This window comes from Hoplias malabaricus, chromosome Y, assembly GCF_029633855.1.
Source record: "Hoplias malabaricus isolate fHopMal1 chromosome Y, fHopMal1.hap1, whole genome shotgun sequence".
Classification (NCBI taxonomy): domain Eukaryota; kingdom Metazoa; phylum Chordata; class Actinopteri; order Characiformes; family Erythrinidae; genus Hoplias; species Hoplias malabaricus.
The window spans coordinates 57,963,381-57,973,463 of NC_089820.1; the positions used below are offsets into that span (position 1 = coordinate 57,963,381).

The following is a 10,083-nucleotide window of genomic DNA, read 5'->3' on the forward strand; positions in this document are numbered from 1 at the left end:
TAATCACAGAAATAGTGCTGCAAATTGCTGTGGGAGACTGTCACACAGGAGACAATCCTGCAGCTCCTGACCTTCTGGAGATTAGAGTTAGGATTAAAGTTACACTATAAAATATTTACTGTAAAATCTGTAGTAAATTACTGGCAAGTTTAGTTGCAATATGGACTGTGCATTATTTTACTGTAATATTACTGCAATTTTACAGAAATAAATATACAGTATAATCCTATACGTTTAAAGTACACCACACAACATTGTACTGTAAATGAACACTGAGGCAGTGTCAATTATTTTACTGTAATTTTACAGAATAAAAAATAATCCCAGTAATAATTATATACATGATATAACACAATATTATCAAATTGATCTACAATAAGTTTAACCACATTTTTAAAGCTAAAGAGTGCAGTAAATGTTCAGTTAACATACAGAGTTAGGTTTAGTGCTAGGTATAAGATTAGGATTAGGTTTAGATTTACAGTTACTTCTTAGTGGACGTTTACATTTACGGCCTTTAGCAGAGGCTCTTATCTAGAACATCTCACTAGTGCTTTGTGTTTGTTTGGAGGTTGTGTTCCATCGAGTACAAACTACCCTTCATCTCAGCTTACAACTTAACTAAAAATGGAGAGTGAGAAAAATTTATTTGTCACTGCATTCGTTATGAGTTCTTGGGGAAAATACTGCATCCAAAATATGGGTAAGATTTATTTTAAACAACTTAAGGATAGGTATTTTGATGTTAGCCCTCGTGAACACATTCATTCATTGTCTGTAACCCTTATCCAGTTCAGGGTGTCGTTGGGTCTGGAGCCTCCCCGGAATCACTGGGTGCAAGGCAGGAACACACCCTGTAGGGGGCGCCAGTCCTTCACAGGGCGACAGAACACACTTCAGGGATCTTTATCCTGGGAAGATTTCATCTAGTATTCTGACATATGCAAAAGCACAGGAGATGTATATCGTTATAATATTCCTCTCTGAAACACAGCATGGGAACAAACAGGCTTCGAAACATTTACTGTTACAATGTTATTCCACAGCGCTCTGGGTCATGATGCTATATGTTTCTCTGCTGTGCAATATCCAGTGAATTTATATTTTTGGAAGCAAAGAAATACCTGGGAGAGAAACGCATAAACTACAATCAATATTTCTCAAAATAAATAAATAAACCGCACGCGAGCCAGAGATGCAGAGAAATAGAGGCTGTGGCCTTCGCTGTCCATCAAACCCAAGCTTCATTTGCCGGCATCACAGCAGCGGGCCAGCAGCGACTCGTCCCAGTCCTTTCAGAACCCGCCAAAAATCAACACCGAACCAGACGGTGTGAATTAATGTCAGCGGCCATTTTCTCCAGCGACGATTCCTATTTATTTTGCCTCCATCGCAGCGTGGGGTCATTTACAGGATTTTGATGACATTGGTTGAAGTAGATATTTGTAAATGTTGTTTACAGTCTCTGAATAACGATATTTATTACGATTCTGGATGGCGGATGTGATCAGTCAAAGCTGAAAACCCTTGCTGCTAAAATCATCCAGGGGTTGAGATGCTTTGTGATGGTAACAGGACGTCTCCATATCTACAATGCAGCATTCTGCAGAAAATCAATGTATGGTGTGTGTTGTTGTGTTGTGTGTGTGTGGTGGGACATGAGAGGAGAGAGTGAGAGAGAGTGAGAGAGAGTGATGAGAGAGAGAGAGAGAGAGAGATGAGAGGAGAGGTGAGTGTAGGAGAGAAGTGAGATGGTTGATGAGAGAGTATAGGTGAAGGAGGAGGGGGAGAGAGGAGATGGATGTTGAGGTGTGTTTTGGTGATGTGGTAGGGTGATGAGTGTAGAGAAGAGTGAGTGAAGTATACCAGTGTGAGTGAGGAGTGAGAGAGAGAGAAGAGAGAGAGAGTACTATTGATTAGAGTGCCTGTAGTTATTGCTGGAGTCTGCTTGTGTGTGAAAGATCACTCTGTAAATTTCAGGAGGAGTTGGTGAGAGCAGAGTTCTGTCGCATGGACTGGATTGGCTGAGGCATGGTTTGATGGCACTAAACGGCGAGGGCTCGGGTGAGTGAGGCGTGTGGATTGTAGCAGGTGAGCACAGGCGATGGAATTTGACAGGCCTAACTGACAGACGTACGACAGCCTTACGCCTCTCTCTGTAAAGCCACTGTTACGGACTAGTGAGCGTGATTGTGTTATAAAAAGATAAGATTAAAAAACTACATGACAGTACATCAGGTGTACACAGCAGCAAAACGGAGGCATCAGAGATGAAACAGCATTTACATCAAAGCCTGCGTTTTTCTTTTGGTGGGAAAAGAGCGTGGAATGATAATTTGAGAGAATATGAGAAGTGGCATAGCGCCCCCTAGGCTAATTTCAGAATGAAGTCCTCAACCATACAGATGTTACAGAACATTACCTTGCTCCTAAGAACTGTAGAAACCCATATATTACTTTCATTGTAACTCATTCACTCACATTTAGCAGACTGAACAATCTCCTCAAGGGGGCAGCATTGTCCAGTTCACAATATTGTGAACAATGTGTCCCCTTTTTGCTGAAGTAACAGCCTTTACTTTTCTAAGAAGTCCTCATACTAGATGTTGGTACATTTCTTTCAGGATTTGATGGCGTTCAGCTATGAGAAGTTTAGTGAGATCACATTTGTTTGGTCAGTCCAACTCATCCCAAACCATTCAGTCTTTTCAATGACATCAACACAACTTTAAAATCTACAAATGATATAGAATAAGGTACAATTGTGTCCCGTAACTAAAAGTGCTGCTATGTTCCCTCGAGGAAAAGAAAATCTCAGAAAAAAAAAAAAAAATCACTAAATATAAGTGGTGTCTAAAACCTTTTGGACATGGGGCATATCTTGAGATATGAGCCCACCTCGGCATGGGTCTAAAAATCTGTCGAAAATCATCAGCAAGCAGCACATCACCTCAGAGTACAGCAGGTGAAATCTGAGCAGCTATGAAATCTGACAAAAGACAGGCATCGAGAGAGAGAGAGAGAGAGAGAGAGAGAGAGAGAGAGAGAGAGAGAGAGAGAGAGAGAAATCAGGGCTAAGCCACAGTGACTGAATTCATGAAAGATTGAGGGAGGGAGACGGATGCCACAGAATAAAGACAGAGTGTTCAGAGAATAGCTGTGATGAAAAGGCCCAGAATCAATGTGACAATGTGTAAATATTCAGCGATAAACAAGGTGAACTTCTTCCATTATTCACAGAAAGTGAAAGGCGAGGAGAGCGAATGGGGAGAGCAGAGTTCGCCGTCTTTCTCGATCAAAAACAAAAGCTAATCACGTGTGGGACACAGTTAAAGGATCTGAAAACTGAGTTCTTAGTCTGTTTTATCTTGTGAATCAGACTCACTGTGTTGCAGACCCGAGGAACTTGTCTGGCACAGTGCACACAAAAACCCAGACTGTTAACAGAGTTCAGAACGGTAAAATATTCAAGGAGAAATAAGCCACTTTTACGTCCAGACAATACTAACAAAGGGGTTATTTCAAAAAGCTCTGAAGTATTGGTGAAAAAGTGCAGCACAGTCATTCCTGTCCACTGGAGGCGCTGTTTCACTAAATCCACAGATACTTCTGTTCTGAACCTGAAGAAGAATCAGTGAAAAAACAAAAACAGTGCTGTAAACTGTTGTGGGAGAATGTTACACAAGAGACAGTCCTGCAGCTCCTGACTTTTAAAGGTACGTTTAAGTTTAGAGTTAGGTTCAGGTTTAGTGTTTTTTAATTTGATAGAATGGTTAAAATTTTGGTTTAAATTTAGGCTTACAGCTAAGTTCAGGTTTGGGTGAAGTTTAGAGTTAGGGCAATTTTTAAGGTTAGGGATAGAGCTGGATTTTGTGGGTGTTTTTAAGGGAAGGTTTAAGGATGATTTCTCTGACTGGACATTTAGAAATTCACACCAACCTCCTCAAATATATTTTGTACACATTTTCTGAGTGTCTGTTTGATATAATACACATTGCACAACCCTTGAGACCAACTTTTTAATCAGACATGTACAAAATCACCAGGCTGAAAAGTCGAACTCTGTCCTTTAGTGAATCTTTAATCAAATCAAATTAAATCTAATTTATTGTATAGCACAATTTACAATGATGATGTCACAAAGTGGCTTCACAGAATTCCAGTAAGACACAGTTTTGACATGAAATGTAAAAATGCAAAGAATTCAAAAATCCAGAGTGAGACCAAGGGCGACAGTGGCAAAGAAAAACTCCCTCAGAGCTGAGGAAGAAACCTTGGGAGGAACCAAGGCTCACACAGGGGACCTACCCTCCTCTGGTCAGTCTATTGGTAATAATAGTTAGGAGTCCATGAAAACTTCAATGGGCAGCTTCAAGGCACTTGGTGGTGGCTGGAGCGTGGGCAGCTGGTCTGAGACATGGAGCAGGAGCTCGACAGTCATCCATCAGTGTCCAGTGACAGGTGGCCGGTTGTTTACTCAGAAAAAAGGTAAAGGGATGGAATTGGTTTTGATCTGTTTGAGTGAATGTAAAGTAGAGAACGTGAACATTTCCAGAGTGTGGCTAATGACTCCAGCAGATCTGATTATGACAGCTGTAATCAATGTGGAATTTAACAGGAAGCCAATGGAGTGATGATAAAACTGGATTGATATGTTCAAATTCTCAAATTTTAAAATTAAATCTGATTTCTAAATTTATTTCTCGCCACATTTGGACCCAAAAGCAGGACCTCTGTTTTGTTACTCTTTAGAAGGAGGAAGTTATGCAACATCCAGCCTTTCGTGTATTTTACACAGTCCTCTATTTTCTTTTATCTGTGTTTGTCATTGAGCTTGGCTGATATGTACAATTGTGTGTCATCTGCGTAACAGAGGAAGTTAATGTCATGGTTTCTTATAACTCTGCCTAGCGGTAACATTCATTTCATTGTCTGTGACCCTTATCCAGTTCAGGGTCGTGGTGGGTCCGGAGTCTACCCGGAATCATTGGGCGAAAGGCAGGAACACACCCTGGAGGGGGCACCATTTCTGCACAGGACGACACACACTCACACATTCACTCACACACTCACACCTACGGACACTTTTGGACCACTAATCCACCTACCAACGTGTGTTTTTGGAGCGTGGGAAGAAACCGGAGCACCCAGAGAAAACCCACACAGACACAGAGAGAACACACCACACTCCTCACAGACAGTCACCCAGAGAAAACCCACGCAGACACAGAGAGAACACACCACACTCCTCACAGACAGTCACTGGAGGAAACCCACACAGACACAGGGAGAACACACCACACTCCTCACAGACAGTCACCCGGAGGAAACCCCCACAGACACAGAGAGAACACACCACACTCCTCACAGACAGTCACCCGGAGGAAACCCACGCAGACACAGAGAGAACACACCACACTCCTCACAGACAGTCACCCGGAGGAAACCCACGCAGACACAGAGAGAACACACCACACTCCTCACAGACAGTCACCCGGTGTGGGACTCGAACCCACAACCTCCAGGTCCTTGGAGCTGTGTGACTGTGACACCACCTGCTGCACCACCATGACGCCCTTATCAATAACATGTATAATGAAAACAATAATAACGCTCCTAAAATAGAGCCTTGTGGAATTCCAAATAATTCCACAGAATAACTGAAATATAAATCGTTTACTTTTACGAACTGATAACATACGATTAAGTAAGATCTGAACCCAGATTGGGCTGTTCCTGTGATTCCAACCATGTTTTCTAAACTCTCTAGGAGAATATTGTGATCTATAGCTGCACTGAGGTCAAGAAGCACCAACAGGCATACATGGCCTTTATCAGAGGCAAGAAGAAGATCGTTTGTTATCTTGACTAGCGCTGCCTCTGTACTATGATGTGGCCTGCATCCAGATTGGAATTTTTCATATATATGCTTCTTATGTACATGTAGATGTAGACTACGTTGTTGGGCCACAGCTTTTTCTAAGATCTTGGATAGAAATGGTAGCTTAGAAATAGGCCTGTAATTAGACAGTGAGCTAGCATCAAGATTTGATTTCTTGATCAGGGGTTTAATAACTGCTAGTTTAAAAGCTTAGGGTACATGGCCCAGGCTAAGGGATGAGTTTACTGTAGTTAAAAGAGGACTGATAAGAGCTGGTAGCACTTCTTTGAATAATTTTGTGAGAATTGCATGAAGTGTGCAAGTTGTACAGTTTGTGGAGGTGATATCAGTCAGATCAGATGACAGCCAGGTTGGGTTTAATACTGTGGGTTGAGTTTGTTGTCTAATATTCTTGATTTTATTATTAAAAATAATAAAAACTTCACTCGTGAGAGTTGCCAGGATTTGAGGTTCTGTACCACACTAAACTAGTTTTGTAGTTTCTGGAAAACACACAAAAGAGTTTAAGAAACCACAGAAGCACAGTCTTAAGAAAACCATCTCCAAAAGTCTATAGTAAGTTTACAAAAGAAGTCAAGGTAATAGGTTTTATTCCAAGTAAGTTTGGAGCATTTCTATTGGTCCATTCATCATGAAATGTTCACACAGTGTGAAGGACAGGGGCTCTTGTAGTAAACTAAAAACAGAGACACATATAGACATGTATGCATCGACACCGTCCGTGGAAAAACACGTATTTGTACAAGACTTCCATCTGAAAACACAAGAGAGGCTGGATAAAGATGTTAAACACGCCGAGCCTTTGTAATAAGAGTCTGTTACACAGGCTCTGCTCCTAATTCGCTCAAAGTTTTCACAAAAGATGAGGCTTAATGGATCCCCGAATGCCGCACAACTTTCATAAAAAAGCGAATATCCTACATCTTTTCATCCTCCATCATAAAGGGAGCATTCACACTCCTCCACATGAATATGAAGGGAGCTGTCACTCATGCACTCGGCTCTGTGAAAAGCCTGTGCAGGTTAGGAACAAAAAAAAAAAAGAGCCCTCAGCTTTAGGGTTGTGATGACAGACACGGTCCATTTACTGTTCGTCTGCAGCTAAACAAAAGCGTCCACGGTCAGCAGCCCATTATCCAGAGAGAGGTTTTTTTTCTATCCATTTGAAATGAAGTCTGTTCCACTTTCTGTTCGATGAAGAAACTTTCACTGAATCTGGATCAATAACACACCCAGGGAAACGTGCTAGAGTCAGAAAAGGACTTTCCTAGAACCATGTATTAAACCCAATAGCCATTTACTATTTGCATAATAAACAATTCATAATTAACAACGATTTCAGGCACTGTTTTATGAAACAAACAAATCTCTGATTCCTTTTTACGAGTTACAATATCTAGGAATTGTCACAGAGGAACCGCTGGTGTGCTTGTTCTACCATGGAATCAGCTCCTGGATTCAGAACAAATCCGTCCATTCATTCATTCATTATTTGTAACCGCTTATCCAATTCAGGGTCGCGGTGGGTCCAGAGCCTACCTGGAATCATTGGGCGCAAGGCAGGAATACACCCTGCAGGGGGTGCCAGTCCTACACAGGGCAACACAGACACACACACACATTCACTCACACCTACAGGTACTTTTGAGTCGCCAATCCACCTACCAACATGTGTTTTTGGACTGTGGGAGGAAACTGGAGCACCCGGAGGAAACCCATGCAGACACAGGGAGAACACACCACACTCCTCACAGACAGTCACCCGGAGGAAACCCACGCAGACACAGAGAGAACACACCACACTCCTCACAGACAGTCACCTGGAGGAAACCCACGCAGACACAGAGAGAACACATCACACTCCTCACAGACAGTCACCTGGAGGAAGCCCACACAGACACCGAGAGAACACACCACACTCCTCACAGACAGTCACCCGGAGGAAACCCACGCAGACACAGAGAGAACACACCACACTCCTCACAGACAGTCACCCGGAGGAAACCCACGCAGACACAGAGAGAACACACCACACTCCTCACAGACAGTCACCCGGAGGAAACCCACGCAGACACAGAGAGAACACATCACACTCCTCACAGACAGTCACCTGGAGGAAACCCACACAGACACAGAGAGAACACACCACACTCCTCACAGACAGTCACCCGGAGGAAACCCACGCAGACACAGAGAGAACACACAACACTCCTCACAGACAGTCACCCGGAGGAAACCCATGCAGACACAGAGAGAACACACCACACTCCTCACAGACAGTCACCCGGAGGAAACCCAAGCAGACACAGGGAGAACACACCACACTCCTCACAGACAGTCACCTGGAGCGGGAATCGAACCCACAACCTCCAGGTCCCTTGAGCTGTGTGACTGTGACACCTACCTGCTGCACCACAGTGCCGCCCCAGAACAAATACAAATTTGTGAAACTAAAGCTAGTCTTTCTAGTTTTAGAACGTTCTTAAGTGAGGGTACAATCCTCACCCCACACAGAACCCAGAGGGAGGGCTTTGGGGGGTGTTGGGCTGTAGAGCAGCGGAGCTCTGATCTCTGGAGTGATGGAGATCTATATAACACCTGGGGGATGAGTTGCTTGGGATCCAGAACTAAGCATCCAATATTAGCATCTCACCTGTCCACTTGAATGCACTCAAATCCTCACAGCAATGTTCAATCAGGTACTCCAAAGCCTAAAATGAAGAAAAAGGAAAGAAAGTGTCTATTAATGCCCTTTTTTCAGAAATAATAGTAAAGTTTAAGCTAATAATAATACACATAAAAATATTAGACATACAATAAAATTACCTCATTGTTTCAGAGTGGATCAGACAAAGCAGGAATGCTGGACTTTTTTAAGGCTCAGTAACACACCACCACCACGTCAGTGTCACTGCAGCGTTGAGAATGACCCACCACCACATCACACCTGCTCTGTGGGGGTCCTAAACGCTGGAGAACAGGGGGGAAAGGGGGCTAACAACGTACGCAGAGCAACAGACGGAGCACACCAACTACAGAGTGTGGTCAGTGGAGCTGAGAGAATGGTGAGGTTGGAAACAAGAAGGTATTATCTACACTAAGCCTGTTTTCTCTTTGCCAAAAATCTCAGGCCAAACAAAAGTGCCCACTGTCCACGGTCTATAATCCTGAGAGAGAGAGTTTTTTTTTTTTTCATTTGAAATGCAAGGCTGCTCCATTTGCACTTTCATTACGGCCCACATTTCAGTTTCCCCGCATCAACGAGCCTCCCGTAGTGGCCTGAAGTTGTTTGAGATTGGACCAGGCCGGCTTTGTGATCTGTGTCCAGTTCCCTCGGGCGCTCCGTCCTTCTGCCGCCGCTGATTAATGAATCCGCAATCATCTCCGGTCATTACTCCAGCATCCCTCCGAGAAAACACCAAGAGCAAAGGACCCTGGACCTGACTGACCCGTGTCCAGCGTCTCTTCTTCTAGCGTCCCGTCAAATTCCCAGCGATTCATCCCGGGCCAAGGCCACTCCGCCTCTGTGCGCCTGCTGAGGGCCAAGCCTGGAGCCACCGGCCCCCACAGAGCAGGAGGAGAGAGATGTAGAGGGAGGAGAGTGAATGAAGCTTAAAACTCTGAAGTCTGAAAGCTTCACATCCTGAGCCAGGCCAAAAAAAACCCTGCAAAAATAATGGAAATATATATATATATCTGCAAGAGAATGCAGGGAGAATATTGAATATTCCTGAGATGTTTCTAAGTCTTAAATATTTGAGCAGTGTCTTAATGACACACAGGACGCGTGCAGGACTTGGTAAGATAGAAGTTTTCAGCAGTGAATACTCCACGTATCCAGCTGCACTAGAGAAAAAGCAAGAGCTCAGCACTTCAGCTCCTTCCTCCTGATGATTAGTCCTGATTATGTCCCTCCAGACCCTGCCCCCTTTTCCCTCAACCTCGAAAAATCACACACACTAAAAAAAAATGTCCTCTCTTCCCCTCCATGGCTGTGAAACGTCCGCCTCTGACGAAAGCCTGCATAAACATCATTTGGACTGAAGTCAAGGAGAAAGCGCTTGTCTTCTCTCGCAGCCTATAGGGCCCTTAACTGAGAGAACGTCCACTTCTGCAAGCCCAGAGAAAAACAAAACACACACACAGTGTCGCCCCTCGCCAAATAATTACAGACTTTGATT

At 43.6% G+C, this 10,083-nt stretch overlaps 1 pseudogene; it reads left to right on the forward strand.

Moving 5' to 3' along the window:
- LOC136678481 (A disintegrin and metalloproteinase with thrombospondin motifs 18-like) overlaps positions 1–9,441 on the forward strand; it is a 128,946-nt pseudogene extending 119,505 nt beyond the window's left edge.
- Positions 9,442–10,083: the final 642 nt, after the last annotated feature.